This window comes from Chaetodon auriga, chromosome 12 (genome assembly GCF_051107435.1).
Source record: "Chaetodon auriga isolate fChaAug3 chromosome 12, fChaAug3.hap1, whole genome shotgun sequence".
Classification (NCBI taxonomy): domain Eukaryota; kingdom Metazoa; phylum Chordata; class Actinopteri; order Chaetodontiformes; family Chaetodontidae; genus Chaetodon; species Chaetodon auriga.
The window spans coordinates 12,660,067-12,673,890 of record NC_135085.1 but is presented as its reverse complement, the minus strand read 5'-3'; the positions used below and the strand labels follow the sequence as shown (position 1 = coordinate 12,673,890).

The window sequence follows — 13,824 nt, the reverse complement described above, 5'->3', positions numbered from 1 at the left end:
GTGACAATTATGAGATAATGGTAAATAGTACAACAACAGTAATAATAAGAGAATATAAAAGAAGCACAAGCAGAGAAGAATCCTACAGTTGAGTCATTCAAGTGTCAGCTGCATAGTAATACCTGTTTAAAGTTCGCTCATGTCAGCTGTTATACCAGAGCTGATGAGTCTGGAGCATCAAGACACTGAGCAAAAGTGTGTTTTACTTCTCATAAAGTCCACTATTCATTTGTGAAAGGTAGAATGTGTTTTTTCTTCTTTCAAACATGTTATTGGCTTTAAAGAGAGCAGAGCTTTTACATGTGTTTTAAGATTAGTGAGATGATGAAGCCACTAATCCAGAGGAACCGCTTGAACATTTAACAGATAAAAGAATGTAAATTTCAGCAGTATGCACTTTAAAGCTGAGCTGAGGAGACGTTCTGTAACTGTAGGAAAGAGCAGCGAAAGCTTTACATTTGCAGATGAGACAGGAAGCAGTCACATTAATCCCCAGGAAAAAAGAATCAATTGTCTCTATCTGTCAGAGTGCTATTGATTATAAGTAAAATGTTTATATTGACAAGTTATGCAGCTTGTCAATAGAAGTTCAGCTTCTTAAATGTAATTTGTGGGGGGAAAAACACACACACACACACACACACACACACACACACGCACGCACACACACACACACACACAAAGACGTAATTCTTTGTAGTCTTTCTAGAGACTTTAATGAGCATTTCAAATGAAGAGAAAAAAATCAATCGCAGGCAGGATGTAACAATGAATTGTCATTATGAAATTTCTCCTGCTTATCTGGCCTCTGAGTCTTCAGAGACTTTGTCCATTAATGATCAGTTTTTCTCTGTCCACCTTTTGTTCCCCCGTAACTTTATCATGACAACTTGACAGCACTTACATGAGTCAGTAAAACTTTATCTGTACTTAAAATATGCAAAAGAAAAACCAGGGCTACAAAGTGCTTCACTCCAATAAACGAGATGATTAAAAAGCATGAATACATTTTCAAATTAAAGACAAGCTAAATGAAATAAATAATAAAATAAAACAGGCTGCTCCGTGCGAATAAGGAGTGACCTGATTACTGTGATTTATGGAAACTGTTTCATGTCATTTCCTCAACAATCACAGGATGAACGATCCTCTCGCGCATGAAGCCTGTGAGAAACTGTGAACACTAGATGGCGGTAGCCTCACTTCAAAGAAATGCTGTGAAACAACGCGTCAGCAACACTTTTTCAACAGTTTTTTTTGCTGTTTCAGTGCTATTCATAAGTGAAAAGGAGTCATCACACAGCATGATGATGTTCAGTGAGATGATGATGATGATGATGATGATGATGACGAGGACTTTTAGCTGCGACTCCACACTATTTCCTTCTGTCTACTTCGAACAGCTTTTTCTCATCGTGGAAAAAAAACTTTTCTGACTTTTAAGCTGCTGAAAACGACACTTTTATCATGGATGTGCTTCATCTCCAATCCCTGGTCATCAGCTGTAGCTGTGGGCAACACCAACAAAGCTGAACAAATGAACCAATGAGTGTCTTCTCCTGTCGCATGAATCTATCCCAAATGACAGTCTGGAGGCACGCTCGCAGCCACTGTTACATCACTTCCACTGTTCTGCACCACTGTACAGAGTGCTTTTCTATGAATAATACAGAGAGACTGGGGAGAGGGGGACATGGACATGGGGCTTAGTTACTAAATGACAGAGAAAGTACATGCTGTTAGAAAGGAGCGAGAGACTGGAGGAAGATGGGAGTTGGGAGGATATCCTCGGGTGAAACAGTGAATGTGAGTTATATGTGTAAGACACACAGTCAGTAAACACATCAGACACCAATGCATGGATTCTGATTGAACTTTATTGAATCAATGGATCAGCCACATGAAAAACTTCACGAGAGCACGACAACACATTCCTGCATATCGATCAGCAGTGCCAGCCGTGTGTTTACATGAATCACAGACACAGGACGGAGTGCCAGAGAGATGTTACAGACAGGTGCAGTGAGAAATGGCAGCAGCCTGGCCGGTCCCAGACTGTCTGAAGGAAGACAAGGTTATAGACTGTGTTTTCCCATGAGGGAGCCGGCTGCTTTAGTATAGAAAGAAAATAACATATTGCTCTCTGAGATCAGCAGACAGGTCCTCTGTCATTGTAGCAACACACACACACACACACACACACACACACACACACACACAGAGGCAGGCAGGAAACCAGACAGTCTCTCATGAAACTCAAACACAGATAATGAGACATGCTCAGCCTGAAAAGGTGAAAACAATCTTCTCTCTGCATTTGAAAATTGCTCATATCCTGACACACTCACCCACACCACCGGGAAGAATATTGAGCTATACTAAAAACTAGATAATAATTTTACTGGTGCTATAATCTCTCCACCTTTTTTATCGTCTCCCTTGTCCTCCCTCGCTTTGTCACTCGTTCATTCTTGCCAGCACAGTTAACACGGAGTTAACTGGGCTCGGTATATAATTAGACAAACAAAAAAGAGAGGGATGAAACATCTAAAGGAGAAGAGGCTCCAAATGATTACACATTCACTCCGCTTCCTTCCCCCTTGCTGCACACATAACCACCAATTAGAGGAGAAAAGAGGAGGATGAGGACAAGCAAGCAGCCAGAAGTCTATTTGTGTCTCTCTCTCTCTCTCTCTTCCCCCTGAAGACTCCCAGCGCCAGGGAGGGAGGAAGAGAGGAGAAAATAGAAGTGAAAAACAAGAAGTATATAAATAAAGAAATCAGAGTGTTTCACATCCGGTCGGCTGATTGGCTGAGACACGAGTCAGGCAGATCTGGGCCACAGTTGCACTCATTGTTCAGTGAGCTTTTCTACACAGTCCAACCCAGCGACAGCAATGAATGTTGATTGTGACCTTTGGTCTTTGGGTACAGTGGAAACAGAGCGTCACTTCTGTGCGTGCGTGCGTGCGTGCGTGTGTGTGTCTTCGTCTCTGAGATTTGCATGCGCCCACTTGGCCTTTTGTTCGTTCTTGCTCTTTCCTGACGTCGCCGGAGCAAGCCGCGGGGCACAGTCAACGGTCGATGGTTTTTATGTGATCCATACCAAACTCACCGACAGCGTTGAATGTTCACCGAGGCAAGCGGGACAGGGGCTGTGAGCGTGAGCCGGGGCTGACAGACGAGGCGGGAGGGGGAGGGGGGGGGGGCACAGACAGTCGGGCAAAGCCGGGGACGGGGACAGAGCCGAGGACGTTGCTCAATCCACGGAGGGCAGGTCGCACGGCACGGGGACGTAACGGCAGCGGACAGTGGCAGAATGAGTCCGCCGTGGTTACGTTACACAGGATCACATGGTGCGTGAACATGAACTGAGAGGGTCTGCTCTACCGCGTTACCACCACCTCATTTATCAGAGGAACTCCAAGTCTTTCATCTTCAGCTCAGTTTGGCCGTAACAGCATCTGAAACACAGATGAAGAGGAAGTTGTTAGCAGCGATATGGTCTTTAAAGGATCAGTTCACATTCAATTAACGCCTTTCTCCATTTCTTTTTGCAGAGTCCAGCCATGCAGATCATTTTTGTTTTTCTTTGCGCAGGTGAGTGTAACAGAGGTGAATGGAACGTGCCACGGTCGCAGCATTCAGACATGTTTAAAATATTCAACAGCAACGCCTCCTTCCAGAAAGTCCCAGCCACCCTAAATAATCCACAGCACAGTTTTCGTGGGAGAAATGTAGCGACGCAGACGACATACATATCACTTCCACTGCTTCGCGGTGAAGAAGGGCAAATGAAACAAAACTACTTGCATACACAGACAACACTAGAATTAAGAGGGAGAATGTTTTTGCAATTTCAGTGAACTCACCCTTCAATTAGATTACAATTATATAAATGCTTTAAATTAATAAAATAAGCGCTTCCCAGGACGATATTAGAGAATTATCACGGAGCCTGTCACGGTTCTTATGGACATCTAGTCCAGAGAACAATGCTGCGATGTCCCGCTGTGCAGCCAAGCTTTTTATACCCCAGCCGTCAGCCGGCCACAGGCTGAGAGCTCCCATTGTCAGAAGCAGGGCATAGCTGGGGAACAACTGCCGACAGTGTCACTGCGCCGCTGCGCCGACCGGGGGCTGACGTCAGGATGGTAAACGCTGATCTCTGGTCATTCGTCGCCCCGTTTCATCGGCTTAGGGAGCTGATGTCATTGAGCAGGCCAGACCTGCATCCATTACTCTGCTGTGGGAGGCCGACGTCAGGCTAGCATGATCGCACACTGGCTACAATGGATGAGCAATGCGTCACGTTATAGCAGCTATAATTCAGAAGGTCATAAAACAGACAGTTTGGTTTTTGTCTCGCGAGTATGCGAGGTATTTGAATTATAGCCTCCGCATTCATTCACGGCATGCTTTCTTTTATGAATATGCAAAAATGTACAAATTAATTTGTATGATCACAGGGAAAGAAATATGGCAGCCAGGTTGGTAGTCAAATAATGTAGTATAATATTTACAGCCACTTAGTAAATAAGATAAAACACTATAAACGGCCTGCATCATGAAAAGGAGCTTTTTCAGTCGGCTTCTTTCTGCCGTCTGAACTGCAGCATGTGAACCAGAAGTCTCTTTTCTCTCAGGACGAAGCAGACCAGCTCAGATAAGAGACTAAATTCATAAGCCATATTACATCTTCCCAACTCCGTCACAGCCTCTCTCTCACACACACACACACACACACACACACACACACACACACACTTACACCTCACCCCACAATGAGACCGAAAATGAAAAATAGTCAGAGGTTCGAGGGAGGGGAGAAAAGAGGGCTTTGTCATGGCAACCCCTGTGTCAGCCAGCCATTTCTTCTTAATCCCCCCAGTTCAATGTCGCGCCCTCTCAGGGACCCCCTCTCTACAGCTGAATATTTCTTTTGTGTTGAGAGACTCTATGTATATGTGTGTGTGTGTGTGTGTGTGTGTGTGTGTGTGCGAGAGAGACAGGGAGGGATCACGGAGGGGGGAGGGATTGGGGTTAGAGGGGGAGATCATAGCTAACCCAGCTTAAATGGGGGGCCAAGCTGCAGGCCACAGAGTCTCAACATTACACCGGGGTACAAACCAGAGATCAAATCACTCACAGACACACACACACACACACACACACACACACACACACACATACATACACACATTTAAACACTATATTGATGGAGGGAGATAATCTTTTGAAATAGCAGATAATTACATCATATGGCAAACAGCCGGGCCTTTCCCCCCTCTGAGCCTATCAACAACAGACCCCACACTTTATTTTTTCTTCTTTTATGAAACTCATGGTCGCTCGTGCTTTTGCCTGAGCAGGCCTCTCTACATTACTGACAAAAGCGGTTTTGGAGGAGTGGGTGGGGAAAGGCGTCAGCTGCTAGACAAAATTAAAAGGCCTCTATTTGTTCCTGACAATAAACGTCCCCATCTTTGGAGCTCCTCCACAGCTGCAGCCAGATAGGCTTTCGTTTCTCACTGCGGACTAATAGAGAGCAACGTCTCCTTCCTCTACTGTAAGCCGATTTAGTGCACGGGATCAAATTCAGGAGGTTTATAGCCATCTCTCTCAGTGATGCTACTCCACCAAGAAAGGGGACAAAAGAATGTGGCACATGGTAAATATTCAGCAATAGAGAAACTGAGGATTTTATGAGGACGCTTTAACGATGATGTGCAGTATACCTGATGGAAACGATCTCCATGGAGTCACAGCGTCAGGAGGCACAGTGTGAACACCTACAGATTGGAGACAGAAGCAGATATAAACACAAACCAGTCAGAGGCAAAGAAATGGAGATCGATTTTTACAAAAAGCATCACTTTTCCAGGAACCTGACCATCTATCACATACATTCACAATTAATCTGATTTTCACTAGAAAGGTTCCTAATCAACAGATGATTAATGTCCAGTGCATCCTCCGGAAATCCCAAAACATACTTCCCCCAAGGCTGAGCCACGGAGGCGGGCGGAGGAAGTGCCAGTGGTGTGTCTCTGGGGTGGTCTGATGTGGCCGTGGGCGAGGCTTTAATGTAGCTGCATGTCCACTCCAGTGTATACTGTACATCGTACTAATGACTAACAGACCTGCAGTTTGCCTGTAAGGGCCTCACACGCCACTCCATGCCTACACATGCATACGCTCCACTTTAATGGCAGCCTTCAGACTTCATTTGAAGTGCGCTGTGGTGTTCACTAAAAAAACTGACCCCAGATTTTTCATAAGGGAAGAAAAATATGGATTTGAGGACCTGCGGTGCCCTCAGACTAATATTTGACCCTTGGGGGTTGGTTATATAAAGTGGCCATTTAAATCAAAATGTGGATAATTGCAGCTTGCCTGCTCTGTGGTGGCTCTTTGTCTAACATATATAGATCTGGGGTTGCCAAACATCTGGCTGGGATATTATATGTGATATAGACTGCAGACATAATTTAAAAAAAAGTATATCGCCAGGAAAAGAATCTAACTGAAGTTGCACGTCTCTGCAGCTTCTAGAAAATCTATTTTCATCTCCTGTGTAGCAGAAGTTTCCCTTAAAATGATGACCATGAAAGAAAAAATATAATCTCCTTCCTCACAACCCCCACATTATACAACCCCGCTAACGCTGTGTAAAGCGGTAATAAAAACAGAGTGCAGACATTTGCAAAGGAACGGTTTTAAGAAGTGTTCCTGAGTCCATGTAGTAATATCCTGTATGCCGTCACGTGTTCAGAGCGGTCAAACGATGCCCCTTTCACACTCAATCATGATGCTGTCACCTGTTACCAATCAACCTGTTTACCTGTGGAATGTTCCAAACAGGTGTTTTTGGAGCATTCCACAACTTTCTCAGTCTTAAGTTGCTCCTGAACCAACTTGTTTGAAATGTGTTGCTGCATCAAATTCAGAATAAGCAGAAATTTACCAAAACCAATGTAGAAAAAGAGGTAAAACTCTAAATATATTGTCTTTGTGCTGCTGTCAATAGAGTATACGTCAAAAAGGATTAGCACGTTATCACACTATGCTTTATTTATGTTTTACACAGCGTCCCAGCATTTTTGGAATCAGGGTTGTGGATTTAATCTATTGATACCTGAACCAAAACAGGCCCTCTAAAGCAGTGACAGTGCTCCATGCCAATGTAGTCTATTAGAGAGCAAAGGGCACATTGTAACACAAGGTGCAGAGTCTGCTCAACAAGTGCGTAGACATAAACCAAAAACAAAAGGCACAGAGTTAGCGCCTCAGGACTGATTGGCAGGGTGGGGTCGTTGGGTGACCCTTGACCTTTCTAACCCCAAGGAATGTTGTTGTGCTGGTGCCTGTATTGTTCCAGCCTCCCTGAGGAGCCCCAGCCGAGCATCAGATGAATGCTGAGCGCTGAATGTTCCTGAGGGCCCCCCCCCCCCTCAAAAAAACCTCCTCTTTCTTGCCTTAATCCGTTTCTTTTCTGCTCTTCATCCTCAGACTTCAACAAACAAAAGGTATCAACAGGTCCGAGTGTGCCGCCGTTGTCGGCCTGAAGTGCACATGCAGAAAGGCCACTAACGAGGGTGCCAGGCCAACGCTCCTCGCTGACCTAATTGACCAACAAAGATGCAGTAAAAGGGCGTCTAAGAAAACCACACTCAAGGAAAACCTTCTTTGCCCTATCACTAATCAAATAAACCACTGTTTTTTATTGGTCCACTGTCCAGATCTAAGAGATCTGAGAGTCTTCAGGCAGTCTGAGAGTCTGGCTCTGGAGGAAGTCAACAGCAGTAGAAGGAGACTGACAGATGAGAGGGCCAGACAGACAATTACTGGCCAGGTATGTCCTTTATACCCACCTAGGGCTGGTCAGAGGAAATGGAGGAATTTATGATGTCATAAAAAAGTGCCAGAAGAGAAGTGCCTGAGAACAGGTTGTCTCTGGAGCTGCAGCCATAAAAGACTCCTGCGGCTTCCGCTCCCTCCCCCTGACTACCACCCGAGATGATAACAGTAGACTGAGCGCCAGACAGAGCTATGCAGCACAGACACACAACATGCAAGTGTATGCGTGTAATCCAACTCATCTGTAAACATGGAACAATGAGTGAGTGAACAATGGGATGGAAAAATGCTTCAGAAAACTACAGATGGAAAGTTCAGGGTTTTTGAGTTTCCAAGGAACATTAAAATTTCATCTTGTCCTTCACAACTTTTTCAGATTTTTTTAAAAAACATTTCAATATTCTGCTTAAGAAAATACATAACAAAATCATAAAATATGGTGGGTGTGTATTAATTCGACCCACCGCCGGCTGAACCACATACGGGATTTCAAACATACCCACATACATCAAAACTTTCATGTGTTTGCTTGGGACGTAGGTACATTTTCCTGCTCATATTAATTTGCTTTTACTTAAGAATTTTAATGCTTAAGTATTTGAAAACATAGCATTGCCACTCATACACGAGTACAGGATTTAAATACTTTATAATCAATAATTCTATCACTAACACTGTGCAATAAAAATGCTTTTGGCCCACTGGATGAGACTAGACTGCTACAGATTCATTTTCATCTTTAAAAGCTTTCTCTTATCCTTCTCTCCCTCAATTTACAACCATCTCTTTACAGTTAAAAAAAAACCCTTAATGCAAGATTTTTAACAAGAGGAGCACCATCTGTCAGCTCAAACTAAGCAGGTGTAAGGAAGAGAAAGCTGAAAAACGTTCTATGAGGACATAAAGGATGCTCAATCAACCCTCTTTGCACGCACACACAAACTCACATCTGTACGTATACAGACAGCACTACCACAAAAAGATAGAGATACACTGTCACAGTCTCAGCGCTTGTTAAAAAAAGGAAGAGAGAAGATGGTTATTTGCTCTACAACCTAACTAAGGAGGTTTCCCATTGTAAAAAGGAGTGGCTGCACAGCCCCGTTTCCTTTCATCCCTCTCCTTGTGGCACGCTGCCTTTGTCTCACAGAGGACAGAACAGCCAGCCTCCCGGCTACGCTACACTGGTCAAATACCTGGGAACTACCACTAGCCTGGTGGGAAAAACAACAAGAGGAGGAGGAGGAAGAGAGACAGAAAGAGAGAGGAGGGGTGGGGGGGGTAAGGTGTGAGTGTTAATCTGAGACACGGCGAGACTGACCAGCTAAAACAGAAGAGCCTGTAAAAAAAAAAAAAAAACAAAACCCTGTTATTAAATCTCAAAGGGAAGGATGGGGGAAGTTGCACAAAGCTGCAGAGAACTATGAACACCTGGCACCAAACTGCACTTCAAAAAGACGTTAAGGCCGCTGACACTGGAGAAAAAATGTTATACATGATTTTAGAGACTAAAGTCATGCCCACCTGTTTTTACTTTTCATCCAGTTCTCGCTCGTCTTTCTTCCTTATTAAAAAGGTAACAACTGTACATGTGCAATTAAGAACTCTGAGGTGAAAGAAGGCAGGGTTTTTTTTCCCCTTTTCCCTCGTCCAATTCTGCACTTTCATGCCAGCTCAGCAGAATGAAGGCAGTTCCTGTATGTGAGGTACTGTATGGGGGTGAAGTGAGTTTAAGTCCTCCCTAAACCCGACTGCAGCCGGCTGAATGTAAAAAGCTTTACGTTCCAGTCCACACGGCCTGCATCGGCAACCAGACCTCACTGTCACACCTCATAAAGCAGAGCTCGAGCACCGGGGTTGTGTTTAAAAGCCAGGGGGAAAGATAAGGCAAAATAAGGACAAATGCGGAGGCAAATAAGAATGCACCCATTCAGAAAACTGCGGAGAAAAGAGTGAAAAGCCCTAGACAAAAGCTCTTTAGCTGAAACTCTGATGGCACGTCTCCAGTACGCTGAATAAGAAAATATACTTTCGGGACAAATTGCGGCAGGAAAGGTGAGAAAGTGAAAATGCCATTCAGGGATTGTTAAGACCATAATCCTCTCTTCTTATTTCTAGTTTTTGCTTAGCTGTCGAGAGGGAAGCGAGAACCCACAAGTTTATTTTCAAATAGTCCACAAAGAATGCCTGCCATTTCCTGGCGTTCCCCACTTCCATATGAAAGCCCCCTTTTCCTTTAGGAACAATGGGAAAGATTCCAAAATTTCCACGGGGAGTTTCTTTGCGTGGCGACACAATAGAAAGCATGTTGTGACAGGGCTGTTTCTCTCAGCTGTGACACGATCGGGACTAATGCAGTGTTTCTGTCTTACGGCGACCATACTTCACGATTAAAGCGGCCACACAGCAGCTGTAACGTCTCATGAACGAGCTGAGAGTGAAGCCTGGATCCGTCTTTGGAATATCTGCCATTTCTCACATGTAGGATGTTGCAAAATCTGCAGTGTGAACTCGTAGATAAAAGGAGCTTCTGAAGCATCAAACTGTTTGGACATTAAGCACAGAGGAGCACTAAAAACTCAGCAGAGTTTCAGCAGATGTTCTGAGTTTTAACAAGCTTCCCTGATCTGCATTTTCTAATCTATAATTTTACCTAAAGCACAGACAGCGCACACACACACACACACACACACACACACACACACACACACACACACACACACACACACACACACAAGCCGCAGGAGTGCCTTAATTAACCAAAAGAACCCGTTTAGTCCTGAAGTGGAGAGAGTTCAAGTGTCATGTGCTCCTGAGTGGGCCGACAGGCTCTTGAAAGCCACCTGGCTTGACCCGAGCAGACCTGGGCCTTCGGCGAGACAAGAGGTCAGAGGTCATCCACTCATCTAGATAGGCAGTATGTTGCGGTGCCTGAGGCAGGGCGCACTACCTAACCTTTCCATTTACCCAACTCTGCACTCACAAAGAAGCACAAACACGCACACATATGGATGCAGGTCCCTGCTGCTGTGAACTCACTCAACCCTTAACTTCATGAGCACAATGCAAGTGTATGTGGTGCTGCTTTGGATCCATAGATCGACAACTAAGTCTGAGGTGGAACATTAGGGCAAACTGACACGTCTTCAAGCTGATGAAATAATTCACCAAATGTGTGCATGTTGTTTTTTTAATGATCGGAAAGGACGAAGAATGAGTGGAAGCATCTTTCTCCCTCCTCGCTTGTGTGTTTGATGGCAGCAGGGAAAGAAGTGGGTGTCTGCTGGGAGTCCTGTGATGGTGGGAGAGGTGAGACAGGGCTCCCCGGTGCGGACGACATCACATTTTCACCAACGAAAAATGAGAAAGAGGTTGTATTCTTTTTCGTTTGAACTGCTCTGTGAATGCCGTTGATACAAAGATGATGTGTAACAATGGAGGAACCACAGTGATCTGTGGTGGAGAGCCTCTTCCGCTGTGATAGCAGGTTGCTTCTCGAGATAATTGCGGGGTGCAGCCGATGAAACTCATCCCGTGTGATAATGAGCTATGCAGGAATGATGATCATAGTTCCAGCAGGAGATATGATAAGCCAACATCCAACCATCCTTCTGCCTACATAACAGCGGCAGGAAGACAGCGGCTTTGCCACACTTACTTCATCCTGATAGCTCTCTGAGCGCAGCTCCAAACTGAATTAAAAGCCCCACAAGAGATACGCACTCGGACGTGCGCTGCTCTTTGCTACGAGGTTGCTGTTCTGTCTCTTCATTGGGGACAAAGTGAATTACATGTAACTCAGCCCTGAGAGGGACGGAAGTGAGGCTATCACAGCACATCCGCACCTATCAGTACTGTTCATTCACTCTGCATTTCTCTATTAACAACTCCTGACACTGATTTTTTTTCCCCCCTCACTATATTATGTACAACATATGTAAGCACAAGCAGTTAAATGCCAGTTAGCTAAATATCCGTTTTTCAATAAAACCTTTTTTTTTTTTTAATTAAAGCACGCTGTGTACACAATCCATAGCAAGTAAAATGTAGTGCTGCACTAAGCGTCTAGACCTACTATATCCAAACGGCAGGAGAATTTATGGAGGCTGCCTCATTAACCTTAAGGCATATTAGTGCTTGGCAGACTTAGCACGGCAGCATCTCTTTAAAGAAAGCCTGTCTCAGCTGCATTAAACCACCTGGAGGGTCAAAACCACTGAGTGGCACGTTGGGCCATATCGTGGCCCAAAAGTGAGCGTGAAACGCTCGCGATGGAGTGTGTTTATTGGGTCAATGTGGATCTTCTCAGAGTGCCCACCCTGAAAATGGCAGTCTGGCTGTTTCTGCCATGTGCTGGAGGCCCAAATTCCGGGAGGAAGTCAGATGCGCAAAGACTGTTTCCGAGAATTCAGGATGCGCAAAACCATGAGTGTATAGTCTACTTGCACAAAAAAAAAGAAAGAAAAAAAAAAACATCCCCGCGTGCATTGCGCTGCGCTGCACCTCGCCACGAAACAGAATATTTTACCCGCACGCGCTGTGCTCGGGTGCCTCTTTATTTTCTGGCAGCGTTACGCACCCATCCACACAGACGGATCACATCATGAGTCACGGCTTGGCGAGAGACGGGTGGCGGCTCTGAATGATCGCTGTCTGTTCTCTGGTCTTCAGGTGTCTCACTCGGATTCTTCAAGGCGGGGGGGGGGGGGGGGGGCTGTAATGTCTATACAATGACAGATGGTCCGCACAAAGCCGGTGCGCACTGTTCAGCTGAAAAATAATAGCCACCATTTATCAGCGTGCGGGCCCAATAGAAACAGAAGACTGTCTGGTGAGTGAAATGAATCAAAGTTATATTGTTTGGGAGGCTCCCACCAGGATTCCTCTGGGCTGCACTGGCTGTTTAAACGTATCGTTAAAACTTTCCGAGCGACGGAAACAGCATTTGTCTGTACACTGTGTACCGTCGACGCGTCTTGCTGGGCATTAAAAGTTGAAGTGTGCATTAAAAGCTCGCACAGACCAATCGGAAATCCCGTTTTTCCTCGAGTCACACGGATGCCCTCATGAAACCACCGATGAAGGATTTTTTTTTCTATCTGCTGGCATGTTTCACAACATGCGCCGGATTAAGAGACGCGAAGCCGCCTTATTGGCACTGAGCGCCCACCCAGACCCCATCACATCATGTCAGAGTTCCACATTCATTCCGTGTGCACGATCAGCAGAAAATCCACACTTTCTTCAAATGAATGAATATCTTAAAGAAGCGCCATCTCCCCCCTAAAACATCAGTTTGCACAGATTCTGCTGGATTTAACCAAACGCCGCCGCTCTGTTTTTAGGTTCGAGTTTTTGCATTTTACATGGTAGCATACTTACATTTTGTCCCTCTACCTCCTGATGCACTTTCCTGTCGAGGTGGACTGATGCGGTTTCTTCAGGTCTTCCACAGTGGGTGTTTTCACTCTCATCACTTCCGTCCAAGACCAATTCTCCACCGACTGAGCGCCCGCTGCCGCTCTGATCCACAGATTACGTCTGTTTGAGAGGCAGGAGGGAGGGCATCCGGTTTACAGGGATCACCGGGAGGACCGGGATTGGCTCAGAGGAGATAGCTTGATAAAATGCGCGTCTGCCATTGGACGGGCTTGCAAGCGGGGCGGAGGCGCGGAGGGGGCTGTCGTGTATTATTCAGGAGAAACCGGGTGGGGAGTGGAGGAGGAGGATACTCGGGGCAAAGCGGCATATGCAGACAATGCCCTGTGTCTCAGAAATTCAGATTTCATTGGTGGACTTATGCGCCACAGTTTATGGCTTCCAATAATCTCTTCACATGGACTAACATTCAAATCGGAGCACTTATGTTAACCCCAAGAGTGTCTGTGTTTATAATGACCCCGGAGTGCTTAATATAGGCTGTGGGATCACTGTAATAAGCCCATAATGGCAGTTTCCTATCGG

The 13,824-nt window shown here is 45.3% G+C and overlaps 1 long non-coding RNA gene across 1 annotated transcript; it reads right to left on the bottom strand.

Moving 5' to 3' along the window:
• Positions 1-1,859: 1,859 nt before the first annotated feature.
• On the bottom strand, positions 1,860-13,370 carry LOC143328870 (uncharacterized). Its single transcript, XR_013077857.1, has 3 exons — positions 13,243-13,370; positions 5,739-5,792; positions 1,860-3,464 (listed from the first exon to the last, which is right to left on the bottom strand). It is a non-coding gene; the product is annotated as an uncharacterized LOC143328870 (long non-coding RNA).
• Positions 13,371-13,824: the final 454 nt, after the last annotated feature.